Here is a 13,859-nt window from a genome sequence, read left to right as displayed (position 1 = left end):
AATATAGATTCATCAAACTATACACTGAGCTGCATCAAATGCACATATAGTTAGAAACTTCTCAACAAATTAAAACTGTGTGCTGAAGCAGGACTCAAACCTGGAACCTTTGTCTTCCAGGAAGCCATCCCCCCACACTGTAGCTAAGCCATGCCTCCGCAATATCCTTTCTTCCAGGGTTGTAGGTCCACCAAGCTATGCAGGTGAACTATGAATTTTGTAAGGTAGGAGATGAGGTACTGGCAGAAATAAAGCTGTGATGATAGGTGACGAGTCGTGCTTGCATAGCTCAGTCAGTAGAGCACTTGCCTGCTAAAGGCAGGCAAACAGTTTTAATTTTCCAGGTAGTTTCAAATTAGTGCACACTCCTCTGCAGAGTGAAAATTCATTCTGGAAACTATATATAGTTAAATAACACCAGCAACCAGCCACAGCTTTGCAAGGCTAGCACGAAATAGCTATGGCCAGCTGACTTTTAAAATACACACACAAACTTTTCTCACGAATCGCTCTATACATGGCTATTACAAATGACTGAAGCGATTTCATAAATTCACTTTAGCTCAATTCATTGACATATGGTCACGAAACACTACAGACACGTAGAAAAACTCATAAAGTTTTGTTCGGCTGAAGCCGCACTTCAGGTTTCTGCCGCCAGAGCGCTCGAGAGCGCAGTGAGACAAAATGGCGACAGGAGCCGAGAAAGCGTATGTCGTGCTTGAAATGCACTCACATCAGTCAGTCATAACAGCGCAACGACACTTCAGGACGAAGTTCAACAAAGATCCACCAACTGCTAACTCCATTTGGCGATGGTATGCGCAGTTTAAAGCTTCTGGATGCCTCTGTAAGGGGAAATCAACGGGTCGGCCTGCAGTGAGCGAAGAAACGGTTGAACCCATGCGGGCAAGTTTCACGCGTAGCCCGCGGAAGTCGACGAATAAAGCAAGCAGGGAGCTAAACGTACCACAGCCGACAGTTTGGAAAATCTTACGGGAAAGGCTAAAGCAGAAGCATTACCGTTTACAATTGCTACAAGCCCTGACACCCGATGACAAAGTCAAACGCTTTGAATTTTCAGCGCGGTTGCAACAGCTCATGGAAGAGGATGCGATCAGTGCGAAACTTGTTTTCAGTGATGAAGCAACATTTTTTCTTAATGGTGAAGTGAACAGACACAATGTGCAAATCTGGGCGGTAGAGAATCCTCACGCATTTGTGCAGCAAATTCACAATTCACCAAAAGTTAACGTGTTTTGTGAAATCTCACGGTTTAAAGTTTATGGCCCCTTTTTCTTCTGCGAAAAAAACATTACAGGACACGTGTATCTGGACATGCTGGAAAACTGGCTCATGGCACAACTGGAGACCGACAGCGCCGACTTCATCTTTCTACAGGATGGTGCTCCACCGCACTTCCATCATGATGTTCGGCATTTCTTAAACAGGAGATTGGAAAACCGATGGATCGGTTGTGGTGGAGATCATGATCAGCAATTCATGTCACGGCCTCCACGCTCTCCCGACTTAACCCCATGCGATTTCTTTCTGTGGGGTTATGTGAAAGATTCAGAAACTACCAAGAAGTGTGCCAGAACTGCGAGCTCGCATCAACAATGCTTTCGAACTCATTGATGGGGACATGCTGCGCCGAGTGTGGGAGGAACTTGATTATCGGCTTGATGTCTGCCGAATCACTAAAGGGGCACATATCGAACATTTGTGAATGCCTAAAAAAACTTTTTGAGTTTTTGTATGTGTGTGCAAAGCACTGTGAAAATATCTCGAATAATAAAGTTATTGTAGAGCTGTGAAATCGCTTCAATCATTTGTAATAACCCTGTATAATAGTGAAAACCATATATCAGAATCTCTATAGAATTTCCTGAAATTAGGAAAATGTGGCAGGGAACCTCAATTTATAATACACTATAATGATAAGAATTAGTCTAGCACCTCCTCTGCACAAGAATAAAATAATTTATACCTTAAAATAATAAACTGACTTACTAAGAATTTCTTCACACTGAAATTAAGAGTAATAACCTCAAGTGATGTGCAAAAACATGGTGACACCCCAACTTTGCGACTTAGTTTTGAAGTTAAAATTAATTATAAAGGAGGTCATTAAAACAATCAAGTTGCAATAAGTGCACATCCTTTCTGCTATGTTTTATAAGTGTTTTAGTTGCTTCAGTAATTAAGTATTGGATGTAGTAAATACAATTCAGACTTCTTATGCATCCAATTGTAACAGAGATAACACACAACTAGAGGTACAGAAGAGCACTAAGAGAAGTGGTCTGTACATTTTCCAGTATGTTAACACTGATTACAGACTTCTCATTTTGCTTCATGAAGTCTATATATCGTACAAGGAATACAGAAACAAGCCAATGGGAGACTGGGACAAGACTCTTCTCACTGTTTTGATACCTTTCGCTTCTAGCTCGCTTCATTAATCTTCTGTTGGTTCCACATAAGGTCTGACAAACTGATGTAATCTCTCCAGCTATTGTGCAACCTTCTTTCTTTGTAACCATTCTACCTCAGACTCTGGGAAATTCAAGGTTATATACTTAATCTCTTTTATAAAATAATGGGACACAAGTTTACGTTTTTCCTTTCTGGACATGCTATCGACCTCATCTGTCTTGGCTCGCTGATGTGTGCAACATGCTCCCCCATGGACTTATTTATGACAACTTTGCAATACTTGGTAATTTTCTAGACACTGAATTGGACCTTGTTATTCCTGGCTGTCGACATTCTGGCTTGCCAGCCTTCTGTGAGCAAATTGACGGCACATGTGCACTGAAAGTGGTCCATATTTCAGTGTTTCCCAGTTGGACAAACAATGTTCTCCAGTAATAACATTTTGAGTTATTCAGTAAATCTCCAGAGTAATTTAATGGCATAAGGTATCCACCTCCTGAAGTTTATTTCTGTTTAGATCAAGAAGCAAAGAGTTATGCTCTATTATATTGTGTGATTTATTTGTACTTAATTTGTGTTCAGTGAAAAGCAGACATACAACAGTGGTGACGAAGGCTGTTTGAGACTACAACCCACCCCGTGCCAAAACAGAACTTATCAGGCCATTTTGCTGGGTGTGACAAACAGCATGGGCAAACAATTTTTCTTTCAAGCTATGAAACAACAACTCCATCAGTAGTATGAGCTCATACAGAAAGTGACAGATCTGGCATGTCTACAATCACTTCCAGCAAGCCTGGCTTTCCATCTGTTTAATGAAGCACAAATGGACTGGAAAGTGCACCAAAAAATGTTTAGCATCTAATTTCCATGCAAGCGATATTAACTGCCCAGTGAGGTTGGAAGCTTTTTTTATTATCCACCAGACCACAGCTCTATTATCTTGTGCAAAAATTGGCATCATTGTCTGAATCATCAGTGCTACCAATAACCACTACTAACTTGCTTGAAAATGAAGATACTGCAACAAAAATACATGTGGTTGCTGCACATTCAGAGTTCCTCCTAAGTTGTAAGACCTCAGATAGTTATGCACCATGGACTGTGGATCCGCAGAGCCACAAGAAGAAAATGTTAAGTTTGCGCGTTCTGGAAAACCATACGCAGAATCATTAATAGAGGACACGATGATCAGATCAGATCAGATCACTTGTCGACGGACCTTGTGTTTTCTGTGGTTGTAGACTTAATTTTAGTATTGACATTAACGATACATTTTCACATGGTAATGGTTGGCTCACAGTAGCCATTGTCTGTGGAGGTACAGGAGTACCTAGCGTTCCTGGACTTGAAAGTTTTGTGGATAGACACATTATTGCCTATCGTACCTATCATATGGCAGAACTTGCAAATAAAGACTTTAGTAAATCAGCTTATATGTCGCCTTCTGCACTTACTTTGTATACTCGTAATAAGAGAAAAATGCAATAATAATGTTATTTATCACCTGTTTAGAACCCTATTCATTTCAGTCAACCTGTCACAACACTGTAAAACTCTGCTTGCCCTTTTCTCTCACAATATCCTGCAAACCATGGACTAAGGGTAACAATCAGATTCCAATTTCCAAAAAACATTTGACTCAAGTGCCCTACTGCATTCTGTTAATGAAGGTCCGTGCATATAGATTAGGTTCCCGGATGTGTGAGTGTCTTGCAGACTTCTGAAGTACTACAACCCAGTAAGTTGTCACGGATTGGCAGGATGTTCATCAGAGACAAGGGTATTGCCAGGAGTGCCTCTGGGAATTGTGACAGGACCACTCTCCTAATCTATAAACATACATGATCTGATGGATAACGTGATCATCAATCTGTGACAGCTGATGATGCTGTAGTGTGTCAGGAAGTGTCATCGTTTAGTGACTGTAAGAGGATACAGGATGTTAAGGACAGAATTTCTATTTGTTGTGATAAATGGCAGCTTGCTCTAAACATAGAAAAATGTAATGAACAGAAAAAACAATCCTGTAATATTTAAATGGTATTAGTGGTTTGTTGCCTAATACAATCACGCCGATTAAAGATTTTGGCAAAATTTTGCAAAGCAATATAAAATGAAATGACTTCATAAAGTCAGTAGTACAGAAGGCGAATGGTTGACTTTCATTTATTGGGAGGGTTATAGGGAAGTGTAGCTCATTTATAAAGGAGGATTTTTTAAAGAGGTGGAGCCCCTCCACGCCCACACCGGCATGATTGTTCAAATCTAAAGCTCCAGTGCCTCACTAATGTGAGATGTCGCAGGATGTGGGTACTGTGATGTTTATGTATGGCTGGTTGTGGTTAACCATTTACACGCACTCATCTGGAGATATATTGAGTCGAAAGTCAAATGAAGGGTAGTGGTTTGAAGGGCAGAGAGGAAAAAGTGCCAAGGCAAGCACCAAGGGGGAAAAACCTCTGGAATAGTTAGGTCAGGTAGTAAGAGCAGTAGTGGATGTCTTGCTGATTGCAATAGGTCATGCAAGGATGGGTTAAGTTAGAAGCGGTAATCATGCAAGCAGATACTACGTCATGTCTACATCTACATCTATCTACATCTACACCCATACTCCGCAAGCCACCCGACGGTGTGTGGTAGAGGGTACCTTGAGTACCTCTATCGGTTCTCCCTTCTGTTCCAGTCTCTTATTGTTCGTGGAAAGAAGTATTGTCAGTATGCCTCTGTGTGGGCTCTAATCTCTCTGAGTTTATCCTCATGGTCTCTTCGCGAGATATACGTAGGAGGGAGCAATATACTGCTTGACTACTCGGTGAATGTATCTACTGAGCATCTCTCCTGCAGAGTCTTCCACTGGAGTTTATCTATCACCTCCGTAACGCTTTCGCGATTACTAAATGATCCTGTAACGAAGCGCGCTCCTCTCCATTGGATCTTCTCTCTCTCTTCTATCAACCCTATCTGGTAGGGATCCCACACTGCTGAGCAGTATTCAAGCAGTGGGCGAACAAGCATACTGTAACCTACTTCCTTTGTTTTCGGATTGCATTTCCTTAGGATTCTTCCAATGAATCTCAGTCTGGCATTTGCTTTACCAACGATCAACTTTATATGATCATTCCATTTTAAATCACTCCTAATGCGTACTCACAGATAATTTATGGAATTGACTGCTTCCAGTTGCTGACCTGCTATTTTGTAGCTAAATGATAAGGGATCTTTCTTTCTATGTATTCACAGCACATTACACTTGTCTACATTGAGATTGAATTGCCATTCCCTGCACCACGTGCCAATTCCCTGCAGATCCTCCTGCATTTCAGTACAATTTTCAATTGTTACAACCTCTCGATATACTACAGCATCATCCGCAAAAAGCCTCAGTGAACTTCGGATGTCATCCACAAGGTCATTTATGTATACTGCGAATAGCAACGGTCCTACGACACTCCCCTGCGGAACACTTGAAATCACTCTTATTTTGGAAGACACCTCTCCATTGAGAATGACATGCTGCGTTCCGTAAGCTAGCAACTCTTCAATCCAACCACACAATTGGTCTGATAGTCCATATGCTCTTACTTTGTTCATTAAACGACTGTGGGGAACTGTATCGAACACCTTGCGGAAGTCAAGAAACACGGCATCTACCTGTGAACCAATGTCTATGGCTCTCTGAGTCTCGTGGACGAATAGCGCGAGCTGGGTTTCACACGATAGTCTTTTTCAAAACCCATGCTGATTCCTACAGAGTAGATTTCTAGTCTCCAGAAAGTCATTATACTCGAACATAATACGTGTTCCAAAATTCTACAACTGATAAGAGGTTAAAGATATAGGTCTATAGTTCTGCACATCTGTTCAACGTCCCTTCTTGAAAACGGGGATGACCTGTGCCCTTTTCCAATCCTTTGGAATGCTACGCTCTTCCAGAGACCTACGGTACACAGCTGCAAGAAGGGGGGCAAGTTCCTTCGCGTACTCTGTGTAAAATCAAACTTGTATCCCATCAGGTCCAGCAGCCTTTCCTCTTTTGAGCGATTTAAATTGTTTCTCTATCCCTCTGTCGTCTATTTCGATATCTACCATTTTGTCATTTGTGTGACAATCTAGAGAAGGAACTACAGTGCAGTCTTCCTCTATGAAACAGCTTTGGAAAAAGACACTTAGTATTTTGGCCTTCAGTCTGTCATCCTCTGTTTCAGTACCATTTTGGTCACAGAGTGTTTGGACATTTTGTTTTGATCCACCTACCGCTTTGACATAAGACCAAAATTTCTTATGATTTTCTGCCAAGTCAGTACGTAGAACTTTACTTTCGAATTCACTGAACGCCTCTCGCATAGCCCTCTTCACACTACATTTCACTTCACGTAATTTTTGTTTGTCTGCAAGGCTTTGGCTATATTTATGTTTGCTGTGAAGTTCCCTTTGCTTCCACAGCAGTTTTCTAACTCGGTTGTTGTACCACAGTGGCTGTTTTCCATCTCTTACGATCTTGCTTGGCACATACTCATCTAACACATGTTGTACGGTGGTTTTGAACTTTGTCCACTGATCCTCAACACTATCTGTACCTGAGACAAAACTTTTGTGTTGAGCCATCAGGTACTCTGAAATCTGCTTTTTGTCACTTTCGCTAAACAGAAAAATCTTCCTACCTTTTTTAATATTTCTATTTACGGCTGAAATCATCGATGCAGTAACCGCTTTATGATTGCTGATTCCCTGTTCTGCGTTAACTGTTTCAAATAGTTCGGGTCTATTTGTCACCAGAAGGTCTAATATGTTATCGCCACGAGTTGGTTCTCTGTTTAACTGCTCAAGGTACTTTTCAGATAAAGCACTTAAAAAAATTTCACTGGATTCTTTGTCCCTGCCACCCGTTATGAATGTTTGAGTCTCCCAGTCTATATCCGGCAAATTAAAATCTTCACACAAATTATTTCACACTTCGGATCTCCGTCAATTTCCTTCAATACTATTGCACTTCTTATCGCTATAAACACGCCTCCCACTTCACTGTCCAGCCTGTCTCTGCGGTATACATGTTCATCATAAAAGATCAGTCCGTGATGGTGCTGCAGCAGTATCGGTTGTGAGGGCCCTCTGCTGCGCTGCATCAGTGGTGACTTGGCGTGGGGGAAGGTCCAGGTCACCCATTGGTGCCTGGTGGGTGAGGGCCGAAGTCAAGCGCCTTTCTCTTTTTTTTTTCTTTTTTTTCTTTTTTTGTGGTTTTAGGGTGCAAAACTTCAATGGTCATTAGCGCCCAGACTACGTTAGGAAGGCACCGCGAAGCACAAGTTTAAAATAGCAACTAAAAGGGAAAACACGATAAAAGACAGATTGACAGGCACAGGATTAAAAAACAGCATAATCTAATGTCCTTAGAGAGGTTTGTCAAGTTGATAAAACGAAGAACGCGAGCAGCAGCTCCTGGGTCATCCGCTAAAATGGCATCCAGAGTACATGGCAGGCCAAGATCAAGACGCAGTGTATTAAAATCCGGACAGGACGTTAAAATGTGACGGACCGTCAGCAATTGCAAAACAGCGCTGGTGCAGCCGTCAGCAGATGGCGATGGCTGAACCGGCAGTGTCCAATTCGTAAACGGGCCAAAACAACCTCCTCCTGCCGAGAAGGGCGTGAGGAGGACGTCCAAGCCGCGGGAAGAGGTTTCAAGGCCCGAAGCTTGTTGTCCGTAAGTGCAGCCCAATCGGCATGACACAGCGATAAAATGCGCCGACAAATGACCCTGCTACAATCTGATGAAGGGACACAACAAGAAGCTGTCCGAGGCTGGAGGACCGCAGCCTGGGCCGTGGCATCTGCAGCTTCGTTCCCAGGGATACCGACATGGCCAGGAACCCACATAAAGCTAACCGGAGAACTGTCGTCCACCAGCTGCTGAAGAGAGCGTTGGATCCGGTGCACGAAAGGGTGAACCGAATACGGATCACTGAGGCTCTGGATAGCGCTCAGGGAATCGGAGCAGATGACATAAGCAGAATGTCGGTGGCGGCAGATGTAAAGAACAGCCTGGCAGAGGGCAAAGAGCTCAGCTGTGAAGACCGAACAATGGCCATGGAGCTGGTATTTGAAACTTTGTGCCCCGACAATAAAAAAACACCCAAACCCGTCATTGGTCTTAGAGCCATCTGTATAAATGAAGGTCATATTAATGAACTTCGAATGAAGTTCGACAAAATGGGAGTGGTATACCAAACCGGAGGTAACCTCCTTTGGGAGCGAGCTGAGGTCAAGGTGAACGCGAACCTGAGCCTGGAGCCAAGGTGGCATGTGGCTCTCGCCCACTCTAAAGGTTGCAGGGAGTGAAAAATCAAGGTGTTGAAGGAGGCGACGAAAGCGAACTCCAGGGGGTAACAGGGCAGAGACATACAACCCGTATTGACGGTAGAGAGAGTCGTCAAAAAAGGAACGATAAGACGGGTGGTCGGGCATTGACAGTAGCCAACAAGCATACCGACAAAGCAGTATATCGCGCCGGTAGGTGAGTGCAAATTAACCGGCTTCAGCATGAAGACTCTCGACGGGACTAGTACAAAACGCTCCAATCACAAGACGTAAATCCCGATGTTGTATGGAGATGATTCGGCGTAAGATGGCCGGCCGTGCAGAGGAGTACACGAAGCTCCCATAATCCAGCTTGGAGCAGACGATCGACCGATGTAGGCGAAGTAGGACGGTTCAATCCGCTCCCCACAACATACCACTGAGAACACAGAGGGCATTCAGAGAACGGGTACAACGGGCAGCCAAATATGACATGTGGAGACCAGCTAAGTTTCCTGTCAAATGTAAGACCTAAAAATTTTGTTGTCTCCGCGAATGGGAGAGCAACGGGACTGAGTCGTAAGGACGGTGGGAGAAACTCTTTGTAGCGCCAGAAGTTAATACAGACCGTCTTCTTGGCAGAAAAACGGAAGCCATTGGCGACACACCAGGAGTAAAGACGGTCAAGAGAACGCTGAAGACAGCGCTCCAGGAAACATGTACGCTGTGCGCTGCAATAGATGGTAAAACCGTCCACGAAAAGGGAACCTGATACATCAGCTGGGAGGCAATCCATTATTGGATTGATCGCTATGGCGAAGAGAGCGACGCTCAAAACTGAGCCCTGTGGCACCCCATTCTCCTGGCGAAAGGTGTCTGACAGGACAGAACCCGCATGTACCCTGAACTGTCGATCCATTGAAAAGGAACGAATAAAAAGAGGGAGGCAACCGCAAAGGCCCCATGTATGCATGGTGCGGAAAATGCCCGCCCTCCAACAGGTGTCGTAAGTCTTCTCCAAATCAAAGAACACAGCCGCCGTTGGGCGCTTCCGCAAGAAGTTATTCATAATGAAGGTCGACAAGGTAACCAGATGGTCAACAGCAGAGCGGGGCCTACGAAATCCACATTGTACATTGGTAAGTAGCCGTCGAGATTTGAGCAGCCAAACCGAACGAGAGTTAACCATTCGCTCCATCACCTTACAGAGACAGCTGGTAAGCGAGATGGGTCGATAACTGGAAGGCAAGTGCTTGTCCTTTCCCGGCTTAGGAATCGGTACAACAATAACTCGTGCCAGCATGCGGGAACATGTCCCTCAATCGAGATGCGATTATAAGTACGAAGAAGGAAACCTTTACCCGCAGGAGAAAGGTTCTTCCGCATCTGAATATGAATAGAATCAGGCTCTGGAGCGGAGGACCGTGACCGGGCAAGTGCATTTTCGAGTTCCCGCATGGTGAATGGGGCATTATAACTTTCACGATTCGAGGAGAGGAAGTTAGGTGGCCTAGCCTCCTCTGCCTGTTTTCGGGAAAGGAAGGCAGAGTGGTAATGAGCGGAGCTCGAAACCTCTGCGAAAAAGTGGCCGAAGGCATTGTGGTGAGTGGATCTTAGTGCCAGATAGCTGGCGCAGGCTACCCCAGACAAAAGGAGGAGGAGTAAAACTGTTGAAGGTGCTTGTGAAAGCAGCACAGCTGGCTTTCTTGCTTTCTTTAATAATACGGCGACACTGCGCACGTAATCGTTTATAATTGATACAATTCACCACTGTAGGGTAGCGTTTAAAGGTGCAAAAAGCACGTCGACGAGCACGTAAAGCGTCTCTACATGCTGCGGCTCACCAGGGGACCGGTACGCGGCGTGGAGAGAAGAAGTAGTGTGAGGGATGGAATATTCAGCAGCAGTGAGCATGACTTCCGTGAGGTGTGCGACCTGACTATTGCAGCTTGTGAAGGTTTGATCCTGAAAGGTTGCCCTGGAAGAGAAGAGCCCCCAGTCTGCTTTGGAGATGTTCCAACTAGTTGAGCACGGAGAGGGGGTATGATGCAGGAGATGGATAACACACGGGAAGTGGTCGCTCGAATATGTATCAGAAAGTGCATACCACTCAAACCGGCGTGCGAGTTGGGTAGTACATATAGAGAGGTCTAAATGGGAATAGGTGTGAGTTGTGTCCGAAAGAAAAGTGGGGCGCCAGTATTGAGGCAGACAAGATTGAGCTGGTTGAAAAGGTTTGCTAACAGGGAGCCCCTCGGGCAGGATGCTGGAAAGCCCCAAAGGGGATGGTGGGCATTGAAGTCTGCAGTTAACAAAAATGGTGCAGGTAGCTGAGCAATAATTTGCATCATGTCTGCCCTGGTTACAGCAGACAACGATGGAGTGTAAACGGTACAAATGGAAAACGTAAAAGTGGGGAGAGTAATTCGGATGGCAACTGCCTGCAGGCCGGTGTGAAATGTGATGGGATCGTAGTAAATATCATCCCGGACCAGCAACATAACCCCTCCATGAGCCGGAATACCTACCACAGGGGGTAGGTCAAAACGCACAGAGGTGTAGTGTGCCAAGGCAATTTGATCGCATGGGCGTAGCTTCGTTTCCTGGAGGGCTACGACGAGCGGACGGTGCAAGTGGAGCAGCAACTTTAAGTCCTCTCGGTTGGAGCGAATGCTGCGAATAATTCAGTGAATAAGTGTGATCATGAAAAGAAAAGCAAGATGAAAGAAGGGGTCACCTCGAAGGCCGCTGAGGGCCTGGCTTCGAGCGACCACTGCCGCCGCTATCAGTAGGCAGACAGTCATCGTCCATTGGTTCTATAGGTTCTCGGCCATCTTGTTAAGATGCCGGTGAACGGCCAGATGTTCGACTACCAGCAGTGCGGCCAGGCGAAACGGATGACGGCCTGGGGCGGCAACCGCTGGGTGGCGCAGGAGAAGAAATGCGCCGTGGCGGAGAAGGAGAACTGTGCTTTCTATGAGCCTTCTTGGAAAGTCATTTAGTGGAAGTACTGGTCGATGGCTGGGAGTTCGAGGTACGTAGGAAGTCTGCACGGGACGGTTCCTTCTTGAAGGCCCGTCCATCTGACTTCTGGGTCTTCGTCTTGGCAGAAGCTGATGAAGGTGCTTGTGTCTGAGGGGTGACGGGAGGAAGAGGAGACGTCGACCGGGCGATCTTCGCACTGGCCGAACGGATGCCCGTAGTGCTGAAGGTCAGATCGCATGTCTGTGTCGCCACCTCCCTGGTAGTTCGAGGAGAGGCGAGGACAGTACTGTATTTCCCCGCTGGGAGCAGCGTGGGCTTCCTACTAGCAAATAGCTTGCGAGCAGCCGAGGTGGATACTTTCTCTTTGACCCGAATTTCCTGTATACAGCGTTCTTCCTTGTAGATGGGACAGTTGCGGGAGGACACTGCATGGTCACCCTGACAGTTCACACAACGAGGAGACGGATGTGGACTGTCACCCTCATGGGCATCCCTGCCACAAGTGACACATTTAGCCGCATTGGAACAAGACTGGTGAGTGTAATTAAAATGCTGACACTGGTAGCAGCGCGTAGGTGTCAGGACGTAGGGGCGAACAGAAATAACCTCGTAGCCTGCTTTGATGCGCGACGGCAGCGGAACCCTATCAAAGGTCAAGAAAAGTGTCCGGGTCGGTACAAGTTAATTGTTGACCTTTTTCATGACCCTATGGACAGCCATCATGCCCTGCTCAGCGAGGAAAGACTGAATCTCCTCGTCAGTCAATCCGTCGAGTGATCTAGTATACACCACACCATGAGACGAATTCAAAGTGCGTTGAGCCTCCACCCGGACAGGGAACGTGTACAGGAGTGTGGCCCGAAGCAATTTTTGTGCCCGAAAGGCGCTCTCAGTTTCTAGTAACAAGGTACCATTACGCAACCTGGTACAAGACTTGACAGATCCGGCTATGGCATCTACGCCCTTCTGGATAACGAAAAGGTTGACACAGGAAAAATCCTTTCGGTCCTCAGATCGAGAAACTGCGAGGAACTGTGGGGCAGGCGGTAGTACTTTTGTCACTGGTGGCTGGTCAAGTTTCCGTTTGTGGGCAGAAGTCGAGAGAGAAGAAGAAGAGAAATCCATTGTGGAGGAATCCCCCATGATTGCCAGCGTCTCCGATGGCGCACTCCTTCCTTGTGGGGACCCTCTCAGAGGGCACTCCCGCCTTAGGTGAATGTTTACACCTCAGGTCACACCTGAGACCAGAGAAGGCAAGGAGAAGAAGGCAAGGAGAAGAAAGCAAGGAGAAGAAAGCAAGGAGAAGAAAGGCAAGGGAAAGAGTAAGTAAGACAGTGAAATGGAGAAGAACAAAGAAAGGAACCAACCAAAGGAAGGAAGAAACGAGAAGAAGTGAAAAACCAAAATGACCGCAAATATAGGTCGTGGAACCGTCTGTCTCCGGACGCAGGCACAAACTACCCCCTTGAGGGGGAGGGACTCCTTTTAGTCGCCTCTTACGACAGGCAGGAATACCTCGGGCCTATTCTAACCCCCGGACCCGCAGGGGGGAGGGGGGGGGGTCAAGCGCTTGGAGATATGTGGTTGCGTAGTGTCACCACTCCTCACTCGTTGGCTGTGCTGACAGGCTCAATGAGGGCCATAGTTGAGTCTTCCCTGTGTAGTGGACAATGTAGCCCATGCCCTTGAGCATCCAGATCTCTCTGGTAGCCCACTTGCCAGAGCAGATCTGCTTGCAACTTATGGACTTTGGCGTTGTTACGGCAGACTCTGTCTCCTTCTTCTTCTTCTTCTTCTTCTTCTTCTTCTTCTTCTTCTTCTGTGTGTCCTTTCGCCAGCTGTTCCATTAGGGGGAACAACGGACGGCATCATCTCTTCGCCTGCGGTGTCCCCACAGATGTCATGGGCAATTGCTACAGTTGGATGCACTCCTCCTCCATCTCTGCAGTCAGGGCGGCCTTAAAAGCTGCCCTATCTGCATCCATGGTGGCTTTGAAGGCTGAAATCACCTCTTCCATCGCAGCCGCCAGCATGGCGAGCGTCTCCCACATTTGCGGCGCCTGCTGTGCAACACCTGGTGTCCGGTCCCTCACGACCCACTCACTGGTGCGATATTCCGATCAACCTTGGTCAGTGGA

At 46.1% G+C, this 13,859-nt stretch overlaps 1 protein-coding gene across 4 annotated transcripts in view; it reads right to left on the bottom strand.

Moving 5' to 3' along the window:
• LOC124721874 (sarcolemmal membrane-associated protein-like) overlaps positions 1 to 13,859 on the bottom strand; it is a 351,987-nt gene that overhangs the window by 236,150 nt on the left and 101,978 nt on the right. The gene's annotated exons all lie outside the window — the stretch shown is intronic.

The sequence above is a fragment of the Schistocerca piceifrons genome, chromosome X, assembly GCF_021461385.2.
Source record: "Schistocerca piceifrons isolate TAMUIC-IGC-003096 chromosome X, iqSchPice1.1, whole genome shotgun sequence".
Lineage (NCBI taxonomy): Eukaryota > Metazoa > Arthropoda > Insecta > Orthoptera > Acrididae > Schistocerca > Schistocerca piceifrons.
The sequence above is the reverse complement of the archived record's forward strand: the minus strand, read 5'-3'. Positions and strand labels throughout refer to the sequence as shown.